Raw genomic sequence first — 12,325 nt, forward strand, 5'->3', positions numbered from 1 at the left:
GCTTAATATTGGATAGTAGATGCAACCTTGAGGTTAGTAATGTCACAAGAGATCACACTTTCTTCTCCTTTCCTCTATCCTCATCATGTAAATATGCATCAGAGCCCAGACCTGAAAGGAGCAGAACTCCTTGGGACCCAGGCTCGGTCCTTCTTTTGCACTGATCTGGAAGGATTAAAGCTGTGCTCAGGGTAGGCCTGAAAAATAAATGTTATTGCAGTTTTGTCCATGGTGTAGTACAGAATGTGAGAGCAGCTGGATAATAGACTAGAATATCTGTAGTCTAGTCAAGAAATAAGACAAGAGGTCCATGCAAGCTACCTGTCATATTGTGGGATGAGGATGTGCAGGATAGGAATAGTCAAGGTATAGCGCTTGAAAATATACAGAAAATATATATCAATTAAACACATGGTGTACTAGTGCTACTGCTAATGAACAGTGATTGTGAGTAGGCTTTCTGTTTGGGTAGAGTAACTGAACGACTAGGAAATAGGTGACAGTAGCTAGTAGAAGAGTATTAGGAGAGAAGGTGTAAAAGGAAGTGATTGTGTACACAAGGGAGAGAACTTGGATTTTTTTTTTATTTGGCTTTCCAACAACAGGACCCCGTTAGTGTCTGCTCTTTGGCTATTGTGCATCGTGTTACGCTTGGGGGGATTATGGTCCCTGGGCTGTTGACAGTCAGTGCCTAGTGGGACAGAGCAGCCAGTAAGTGTGACAGACCCAGGGGCGACAGCCATAAGGGGACAGTTCTGGAGACAGCAGGACTTTCTTAGTCTGCCACAGCCCAGGAAAGGGCTTTTTCCTTCTCTTCTGTCATTGCAGTAATGGACAAAGCCAGCTGAGCTTGCCCTGTGGCAGAAGATGCTGGAAGGGCTCAACATTCCTTTGTCTCTCATACCTTTAAATTCACATCTCTAATAGATTGCTGGAAAAGCAAGGTATGTGTCAGAAACTTGGCAAGAGTGTGCAGTGTGTTTCTCTGTTGCCTGATGCAAGAGGAGAATGCTATAGCTAGGTGATCCTGTCACTAGAGGACATGCTGGGAAGAGCAGTATAAAGGGACTGAGTGGCTTCTTCCAGAACGCACACAAAACCAGTGGAATTGGTTAAAACTGGAGTAAATGAACCCTGCTAGATCCAAGTTGGGGCCATGACTGGCGCTCTACTTCAAAGCCCATGCCAGCTTTGGAAGCGAAGTACTTGGTTTGCACAGCACTGCACCTGTACTAAAGGACCGTGCTGAACCTGAGCTAGCCCTACCCAGAGACAGATCTCATGTCTGCATCAGAACCTATGTGCAATAGGTGGCACTGTTAGTTTATAACTTGGGCAAACCACCCACAGACAAGTGGGGAGTTGATGGTAGCTGCAGTCCAAAAATAAATTTATGTATGCTGGGCTGAACAGCAAGTGAAAATTGCCATTGCAGGTCAGGGGATTGACTGACAAGTGTGTTCAGCTTCTTGCAAAAGTCAAATGACGTGTAGAAGCAAGCATCAAGCGATCCTCTGAGCCATGGATGTTATAAACCTAGTTCTACCTTCAAATACACCTGTGTGATTCCCCAAAAAAAGATTAGCAAAACTTTCAATGCCTGGCATAATGCAGGACTTCAGGTTTGGGTTTTTGCTTTTAAATTCAAATCTGGCAAATATTCGTGCTTTGTTCACTCTCCTTCCTCCACTGTTTTCTTCTGCAGCTTTAATAACTGCTTATGCCCCTTGTTCGTCCCTCCAGAAAGGGAGGTTTTTGAAGTGTGCTGTGATTCTCTGTTTCTAAGCGACTATTTTAAATTTTCCACTGCTGTGAATGACGTAAATGACTTGAGCAGAGGAATTGTGTTGCTCTAGGTAGCCGGTATACTCATCAAATGCCATGTGTGATTGAGATACATAGATATCATGATTTCAGGACAGCTGTGCTAAGTTCTAGGAGCTGAATAAACTTCACACTCTACATTTCAGTAGGTGAAAGCTCTCTATGCAGGACGGATACCCAGTGGAGACAGACTGTTCTAATTTTTAAAATCATGAAAGGCTTTTGACACTTGCTCTATTAATTTTCCACTAAGGACAGTGAGTCCTTAAAATAACTGTTTAGCTAACCTCTGTATGAACGGGCTCTGCTTGTTACTACTAAAATTGGAAGTACTCATTGTACTAATGGATTTTGGCTTTTCCCTGCTGCTTTACCTTTATCTTTTAAGCATAGATGTTGTTATTTGAACATTGGTTTTCTGAGTAAAAAGATAAAATGTGCATTTTAAATTATCCTCCCTATCCTCTTTGCTGCCCTCTCCCCTTCGAATTTCCTCTTAGAAGCTCAGAAGTGCTGAACAACAGTGCAATTGCTGATGTGCAGTCCTGTCAGCTAAACCAACATCACTGAGACTTTGCCTAGCTTTTCTAGCATACCTGTTCCTAGGCACCGGCAGTTTTTAGCTTGACTTCTGTAAGTCTTCACTCTCAGGACATGACTTTACTAACCCAGTTAATAAAGCTAGAGACCTCTATTGTGAATTATGGAGAGGTGTGTTGACTCCAAGTTTTGTGCTGTCAGTATATTACCAATTATTTCTGTGTTAAGTATTTCATCCTATTTTGATTCTCCATTCCACAAGTTTAAAAGCTCAGTGTGAAGGCTTAGGGCTGCTTTGATGGACAAAGTTAATCACTTCAGTGATTCAAGCCCCCTGCCTGATATATCAAGCCTCAAAGATATATTTACTTGCTAACTTCAAATCCTAAAATCCCAACTGAATTATTAGCAGCAGGCTTCAAACTAATTTTCTGACTACCTAGAAGGGGACAAAAATCAGCTGCAGCTGTATACAAGGGGGCTGAGCTGAATCTTGGAGTTCCATCACATATTTGCATGCAATTAATTTTCATCTGATTTAAGATCTCATTCTTTGAAAAGAAAAAAGCTTGCTCTTCAGACTTTCTATAAAACTGCTTATCTTCTATATGTCTTTTTGGGAGGGGGAGAAAGCTTGTTCTAGAACAACTTGAAGTATATTCTGTGAAAAACATGTATGTAGCCATCCTAACATAAGATTATTCATTAACTAAATTCAAGAAAAGTTAGATAAAAATATAGAGTATGAATCTGGGGTATTTGAGTTAAATTTTATTTGAACATCACCCATTTGGAATCAAAAGAATTCCCAAGATGTAGCACATTTAGCAACTAATGAAAATTCTGAAATGAAGTTATCCCTGTGGTTCCTGGCGCATGCTCTGAGGACTGTCTCAAATATTTTTAATGCTTTTTTCTCAAATATATCCAATCTGAAGGTGCTCCCAGATTACCATTAGGTCTGACAAACATTTTTTCTCCCTTTTTAATGAGCCTTTAGTGCAAATGGTGCCTTGAAAAATATTGCTCTCTTTGCTTGTGTTGAGGCCCCAGTTTTTCATTTCTCTGTCATGTCACTATTGAATTGCTGTGATGTCTTCTACACACAAAGTCAGAAACTTTTCAGTACTTACACAACCAACCCATGATTGCTGCCTGATGTATTTTAAAGTGTTAATATTAATCTCCTGGCGTCTTCTTGACCTGGTTGGCCCTTACCCTGTTCTTAGGTATTGCACCCCGGACATCCCCAGGCTTGTGTGTGAATGGTGTGGTGAAAGCCCAGTAGCTGAGGAATTTGCATTCCTTGTCTGGCATCCATGGTGACTTTCACAGCACAGCTGTCACACCTGTAAGTGTTTGTTCAGATCTGTCTCTAACAGACTCAGTATAGAGGTGACAGAGGAGTAGATTTAGTACTTGCTGAAACTCGTGAAGACCTTTCCATGAGCTTCAGTGGATGTTACATTAGAATCAAATTTTATCATCCTTTCACTGAAATTCAGGCTATCTATTCAAATGCCTGTATATGATTTAGCAATATATCCTCTGTGATTTAAAGAGGATCAGTGCTATAAAACAGGGCTTGCCAAACTGAGTTTGACAGGATTGCCACTGATAAAACTGTCCAATGTACCATTCAGCAATTGCTGTAGCAATTAGCCTTCGTTACCCCTCTAAATGGAGAAGCAACTCCCTTCAGTCTAGCAGCCATCACCATTCAGACGCTGGTGGGTGGCTGCGGATGTTTCACTTGGACGTGTGTGGCTGGCAGTGATCAGACCCTGCTGCTGGGTAGGTGCTAGCCGGAGCCACGGGGTGAGTGTCTGTAAGAGGCAAAGACTCGTGAAGGACAACATCGACTCAAACAATGCCTGCATAGAGGCAGCAGGGAACAGTTTCAGTATAGCTTGTCCACTCTCTGTGGTATGGGTGCCTCAGCCATCAATTGTCTAAATGTCATTAGGAAGCAAAGAATTGAAAAAGCAGGTCTCTCTTGAGCAAACTGCTACACTGGCTGTTGCGAGGTGGTTGTCATCTAGCCCTGTACTGAGTGTGAACAGAACAAATGCATGAATAGGAATTTAGCCGGTGTTCACTGAAGGGCTATGAGGATATTGACTATTTTAGATGTGGAATAAGCACGTCAGTTTCCAAAGTGAATTAAAGCGTGTTCCAGTGGTGATAGGCAGTCCCTTAGTTAGACACTTATTTACAAAGCCTGCAGCCTCTGTGATACTCTCTACTGTTGACCCTTCCTTTTTATTGTGCTTTCCCAGCTAGTCTGTGATAGGAGAGATCTGAATGTCCACTATTTTTTCCAGGAGTAGAAATCATTTGAGAAGGTTGCAAGATAACTGCCTAAATCTGTGAACAGAAGAAAGTACTATTGGCATTAGATGAAGAACTACTTGATTTTTTTTTTCTTGTGCTGAACATGCCTTGAGTGACTTTTTCTATTAGGAAGACAAACAGAGATGGCCCCATTAACGTCTTGTCCATTCTGAAACCTCTGCTGTGACCCTGCTGCACCAGAAAGAGCATGCTATTTTAGAGTGTCTTGGCCACTCACAACTAAAGCTGATGTAAAGATGATTTCCTCTGGAAAAGAACTGCTTCTGCCTGCAGTTAGGATGGTTGATGGAATGGATGTTTTGTTTTGACTACAAATCACAGTAGGTTTCAACTGGAAACAATAAATCCCAGCCTCCGTACTTTTGTTAGTGATAGGAAATAATTTGGATTCTTCAGATGAAAGTATTTAGATGCTAAGAGTTGTAATTGGCTTACTAATTCATTATTAAAGTTTAAAATATCAATTAAAAAGATACATGCCTCTGCCCCTTGGGAAACTCTGCATGTCTGTATTGGGTGCTTTTTAGTTTACTTGCTTTCAGCTTATTTTTTGAGAGATTTAAGAAATGTGTGTTTGTTAGTACTTAAAAGAAGTTGACATACAGTTGTTAAATACTAAATATCAGGGTGCAGCGTGGGCTGATAGCTGGCTGGGGAACCAGGAGCTGCAGGGGATTCCTGGGGATTCCTTGCCAGCCAGGGCCTGTCCCACTGCCCCCAGCAAGGGAGCAGGGCAGACCAGGGGGGCAGCCCCTGGCCCAGGATATCAGGCACCTCTGGGGACAGCTGGGAAGTCAGTCCATGGATCGATGTCCGGATCAAGGGGATCCATGGCCAGGCATGGGCATGGCTGTGTGACACAGCTGAGACATAGCTCAGGGAGGGGACAAGGGCGAGAACTTCAGCTTACAAGGGAGGAAGAGGGGAACCCCAGCAAGATATCTTAGCAGAGCTATTGAGGCAGCTCCTAGCTTTCTTCACAGAGCTTACCAGCTCACTAGCCTTTAGAAGTTTAGGGAGGAGAGAGATGCCCTAGGCCCTGACATCAACAGCCTGTGTAAATAGGCAGAAAATAAAAAGGAAGAAAATCCCTGGGATTCCATGGTGCTTCTAACTCACTGCACGCTTGCTCTTTGCACATTGTGCAGAACAGTCATCAATCCAGTAGTATATGCACTAGGTCTGCAGAATTTTGCTTTGCTAGTATTTAATGTATACAAATCATTTAGTTGCACTAATGAAAACTTAGCATTGTTGAAGAAAGCTTTTGAATTGAATTTTCTATGTCTTACAGTACTAAATAAACCATTTATTAGAAGGAAAAACATATTATGGGGGAAAAGGAAGTTTCACACTGCTTCTGTGGTGTGAATAGTATTCTTGCTTATTTCTTTTGGTGTTTGTTAGTTAGTACCCCTTTCAGACCATGTGCATGACATTTTTAAAAAGACATATCCCTTAGTTGACAAATTTTAACTGAAATATTGTTGCTAGAGCATTCAACACTGCTGAGAGCTCTGAGTGGGTCCCAGTCAATGGCAGCAGCTCACGTGGCCTGGGCAGCACATTGGCTTCCAAGATAACAATCCCATTTCCTTCAGGGATTGTCATAATTAGGGAAGCCAGAGTGGAGCTAAGAATGGCCGTGACTCATAACTGATACCAGTAGGTATGACCAGGGTGAGTGGATTAAGATGGCTTATGCTGTCATACTGGATTTAGCACACTTGATGACTGGCTGGTGATACAGTTATTGGGTATGCTGAATAGCTAATTTCAGTGGGACTGCGGTGGAGTAAGGTACTTGGAGCCAGCAAGGGTACTGGAGTCTGGATGCATTTTATCTACACTTCCCACCATATTAAGACTATTTTGTGTTTGTAGACCACACAATTGTTTGACAAGCATGTTCTCAGGCAGTACATCTGAAAGTACACTACTTTATAAATAAAACTGCCATATGGTTTGTCAGGTAGGCCTTTGACGCCTTTCACACCCGCTTAGTCAGAAGTGTATTACATACAACCCTTTGCACATGACAGAAGAAGCATCTGTTTTGTGACATGAAGACGTGAAACTAAGTAAATCGCTTATAGTTTGTATTACTGGAATACCCAGCAGCCCTTTTGTGTATTGGAACTGCGCTCTGCTAGGCGCTGCACAAACACAACAAAGACAGTCCCAGCTCCAAGAGCTTAAAGTCTCAACATGCTAGACTTGAAAATGTACTAATATGAAAGTCTGTATGTAAGGAAGAGTCTCTCACATTATTACACTGAGATGAGCTCAGAGTACTAGAAAATATTCAAATATTCTGATCTGCTGCAAACCTGGCATAACTTTGATTTCAATTGAGTTACCCCAGCAAGGTTGATCTCACCAAGATAAATGCTTTATTCTACTATAAAAGCTCAGTCCAACGTCCTCTATGTTGCAGCCAGAGTCTGCAAAAAAAAAATTTTAAGAATCAGCCTTTCTTTAGTAAGCCTTAAGATAGCAGCTCAGTTGTTTTGGATGTTATTTATTAAATATTGTTTAATTAAAAACTGGTTTAACTGATTTGGAGCCTGAAACAATTCCCATTAATGCCTTTGAGAATATTTTATTCAACTTTATTAGCAATTAGATCTAGCCCTTAACCCTTTGGAAACCGCCAACAAATGCATATTCAGGGAAAGCAGCTAAGTATTCATTTGGTCAGCTGTCTGGAGACTGCAAATGTTCCAAGGATGAAATAGATTTTTTTTTTTTGCCACTGGGCAAAGTTGTCTGCCAAGTTCTCACCAGATGCATGTTAATAAATCTGGGTTTTATAAACAGTTCTGATGCAGGGTTCAGAGCAATCTGAGTGACTCAGAGCTGCTAACAGGGTAAGCAGAGTTCTCCAATGCCTTCTCTTAGCTCTGGTTTGAACTGAGATGCAAGCTGTAAGCAAATTAAAGTATTTGATAGTCTTTCCTGAAAATAGTGAGAATGAAGTCTATTCTCTTAGCTGGCAAGTGGTGTATCTCAGAAGAGCTGTGTAGTTGGCATTACCCAACATTTTGGGGAATCCTCAGAGAGGCCAAGGACCAAATAGTCATGAAGGATTAATTGCCTTCATGGCAAGCAGCAGCGTGCAGGTCAGGGGGCAATGCATTGCCAGAAGAAGGTGGGAAAGGTGGTGTTCCTGTCTGCCGAAGGTGTTCTGGGCAGTTGGCGTGACACTAACAGGATGAATGTTCTTTTCTGAGCGTAGGAGTCAGGTTGGAGTGACGCTTACTTTGCCAAATGTATTGACAGCTCAGGCAAAGGTTCAAGAGCTGTAGACAGACTGAGGACAGCTTGCAAGTTGCACCAGTCCAGCTGTAATTTAGAAAGTGCCTGAGAAAGATATGCCTAAATCAATTACTTCCTGCTCTTAAGGTTTAGCACCCTCAGTCTAAGCATGGAGCAGCTGTTAATTACAGTAACAAACTCAGAGGTGGGGACGAATGAGCAGAGAAATGTAGGAGGCATGCAGTTTCATTTCCAACCCATTTCTGCTGACAGGACAGCAAACGGGCAAGCAGCTTTTTGCTGTTCTCTTATGTTTACAAGCTCAGGTAGTGTGCCTGGGGGTATGGGAGCGTAAGGTTGGGAGGAGGATTCCTATGTCCTGTTCTTCCTTTTCAGGGACTCGGAATGACTTGCTCCCTGAAATTCATGAGATGTTGAGTTGCAGTGGCAAAGATGACAAGAGCCTTCTGTCACCTTGTGCTCCTCATTACAACTAGTGTGGATGAGAGTCCTAAAGAACTATCACTCATTGAAGCAAGCCCAGAGCTGAAGCTGAGTCAGGAAAATCCCCCCTAAAATCTTCTTGGGCAGCACTAGCTGCCCAAGAAGAGAAATTTAAGTTGGCTGAGGAAATATATCCACTGTGTGGCTCCACAAATGTCTACGGTCTTATTTTAGAAACTGAGTCCCTTCCAGAAGCCAGAGTCCTTATTGTCTGCAATTATAAACACAGAAGTTACTGTGCATGATTGAGGCACCAGATTTTCTTGTGTCATTATGCAAGTGAAATAAATTCAGGGCTTCCGAGACTATGCTTCCTCTCTTCCAGGACTGCTTTTTTTGATTGGTCTTGAGAATCCAGGGAGCTTACTGTTAGGGACTTCTTCCCACAAACATTTATGTTTCTGTTGCGAATTCAGTCTGGTGTGTTTTGTCTCCTTCACCTCTCTTCCACTACATTGTCTGCTTTTTTAAATACTAATAGCTACTTCCTTCAGAGTTATGTATCTCCATGTGACCATTCTGGAGATTTTCATTCTTGACAAATAAGAAGATAAAACAATAGCTATATCAGAAAGGAAATCCTTTGATAAGACAGAGCTGGAGGTGTGACTGCTAACCAACAGCTTAGGAGACTGACCAAGTTTTCTAGCTCAGTCTGGCCCTTATTTCATCTTGGGCAATTCATTTAATTCATTTCATCCTTTTCTTTTGCTCTTTGTAAACATGAGGATGACACCCTTTTAGAAGGATGTTGTAATCCCTTAACTCCTATAAGGCTCTCAAGCTGCATTGCTATAGAGTATCTAAGTACAACTTATATAATCAGAACAGCGTTATTACTCTTTAACTATTTTTGCATTTTGTCCAAACTGAATGAATGCCAATTTAATTTTGTTGCATGTGGACCTTTCATAATTCATACTATATTAAAGAAACAACTTTTATTACCATACTAACTGCAAGCAAAGATAGGGGAGAATAAAGATACATATTTTACGATCTATTAATTCTGGACCATTTTAGAGAGAGCAAAATACTTAGTGGATTACTTAGACTAATATCCTTTCTCTAGGCTGCTCAAGGTCATGTATAATGGATGATGTACCTTTTTGTGTACTTATGCATGGTTTTTGGACAAGTTGTAATCAGGTCTAGGAATTATGCCAATTTATTATTGGAAAAATTTATGATATTTAATGCTTATGTAGCACTTCACATTTTTCAAGGGGAAATATAACTAATTAACCCTTGCACATCTACAGAGCACAATTGTTATCGCAGATGTGAAATACAGTTACAAGAAGTGATTTTTCAAAGTTAATACCAAAGCCAGAATTAAACCTCAAATTGCTTACTATTTGTCTTGTGATCAATTTAATAGGCCTTCCTTTATCTCCAATGAAGAGTTGCTAAAACAAGGACTGGGTTAGTAGAATCCAGGAGTGTTCTGGCTTATCTGAGGGCTTGACTCCCTGGATATTACGGTTTGATGACAGAGGTGATCAAGTAAATATCAAATGGAAGCATCCTGTCACTGGGTCTTACACTGAGAACATCCTGCTGTTGCTTAGCACCCCCCCACAGCTGCCAGGGGGTTGGGGTTTTATTTGTTCTTTATAAATTTACCCCAGTTGACTTTTATATTTCCCAAACACATATGAGACAAGCAATTGCAGGTGACCAAGTGAGAAGTTGAAAGCCACACTGAATGTAACAGAAAGGAGGGACTGAGGAGGTATAGAAAAAGTTTCTTGGCTAAAAAAATTGTTGTGAGTCATTATTGTCTGGGCTTGCCAAAATCTCCTGACAGTTTTCTGTTTGCTAATTACCTATGACTGTAGGAATGCACCTCTTTTAAAGCCAGTTTCTCTTCTCTTTCTTGGGAAAAAAACAGTTACGGTTTTAATGAACAAACTTGTAGCCCTATACTACAGAAGTGAGAAAGAACAGCTTTAGATGAAGATCCTAGATGGCTCTATTTTCTTTGTGCTTGCCACCAGCAGACCTGCCTTTTTCAGGAAATGGGTAGAGTGTCCTTTTTGAAAACGCTCTAAAGCTTTTTACTTAAAACCAACACGTTTCTCAAAATTGCCATGCTGTAGGCTCTGAACTGGCACAGGTATATAAATCTCTGATGACTTTTTCCTCTTTCCATGTGATTCCACTGGCTGATTGCATTTGCAACTGGTATTCTCATTTGCTATTTCAATGTTGCAGGGTGTATTTTCAGTGTAAGGCAGAATTGAATTAATGTGATTAGACCTGATGGCACAGATTTGTCTCATCTAACCCATATCTAAATCCCGGTGTTTCCCAAGCTGCTGTGAAGTGCTAGAGCCAACCAGTAAGAAACACGGGACACAATAAATTAAGTGGCATCTAGCCCTTATTTGTGTTCTCTCCATTACACATACAACCCAAGTTACTTTGTGGCTTCTGTTAATGAGGCTGGAACACCGTTTAATGCTAGGTTTTGCATCCTTCTTATGAAGGATTTCAATATGCTAATAAGTATATGATAGATAAGCATACTGTTTTGTTGTTATTTTTTCATGGCTTGCAACTCTGCGTATTAAAAGGGGCTCTTTCCTGAATGTTCTTAATTCAAACCTTCTCCCCATTGGCATGTATTGATCCATAACATTTGTGTATCAGCATGTAGTGGTTCTCTCCGTGTTCAAATCAATTAGCTGCCAAATGCCAACCTGGTAAAGTTCTGCTGCTGTGTGCCACAAACTGTCACGGGTTCCTTTCTCAGCATTTGTACATTTCAATATTTGCACATATGCACCTATCTCTGATCCATCTATTCTTTGCATGTCCAAGCTTGCAGGAATAGAGATAATCACTTGCCTGTCCTTTGTATACTGTTATATCTGCTGCTTTTGCTGAGCTTTCCATAACTGCCTGATTGTTTTTTTCACCAGTATCTTTCTGCCTTCAGGAAGCAGAAAGGTTGTTTTCCCCCAGGGGTTTAGTTTGGTTTGATTTTTAATTTAAAAAATCTCTGGCTAAGAGATCTTGATTTGCATGGATTCTTCTGACCTTATTGCTTTTTAAGAGATTATATACATTGTCATTTTCTGTTTCTCTCATGGTTTCTACTTATTTGTAAACATTGGTAAGTGTTATGATATCATTTGTGCCTGCTCCTCTGAACTTTCCTCCTTTTTCATCTGTGAAATTGAGTGAGAAAAGAGCTTTTCAGGAAGTCTCTCTTAGAGTCTGTATTTCACTTTTAAGTCAATGTATCTTTGGAAAATTGGGATGCTCTTGTCTTATACCCCATACCAAGCAACAGGCAGATACTCCAGAGGAAGATGCAAAAAAAACCCCAAACCCAAAAAACTAAAAAAAAACCAAACCAGAACAAATCTCATCCCCAACTTCTGCAATGACAAAAATCAATAAAGAAAGGCAGAAATACTAGCCCAAGTGGATAAATTGTGCTTTGTTTAGCTTGCCAATTTGTTCACTCTGGCCTGGTACGGTCCTAGGTAGGTTGAATTAGTCATATCTGTACAGCTGTTGCTTGGCCCTTGCTCAGAGACGCAGAGTAAGTTGAAAGTCCTGGCCAGACTCCAGCACGGCCTTGCAGGAGTGCAGTTTAGATCTGTCGATTTTGTCTTTACCTATGTGCTGCTTTGTGCATTTTGAGAACCCTACAAAGGGGTAGTTTTTCTCCTCTTAAAGCATGGGGCAGCATAAGCCAACTATATTGGGATCTATCTCAACATTTTATTGAGACAGTCTCTTCTTCAGCCCAGGAGGACATTGGCTGTTCTAAAGGATGAATGTCTTCATAAATGCTTTTTATTCTAGTCGACATTGCTCTGGCTGTTCA

Source organism: Aptenodytes forsteri, unplaced genomic scaffold, assembly GCF_000699145.1.
Source record: "Aptenodytes forsteri isolate BGI_AS27 unplaced genomic scaffold, ASM69914v1 Scaffold5, whole genome shotgun sequence".
NCBI lineage: Eukaryota > Metazoa > Chordata > Aves > Sphenisciformes > Spheniscidae > Aptenodytes > Aptenodytes forsteri.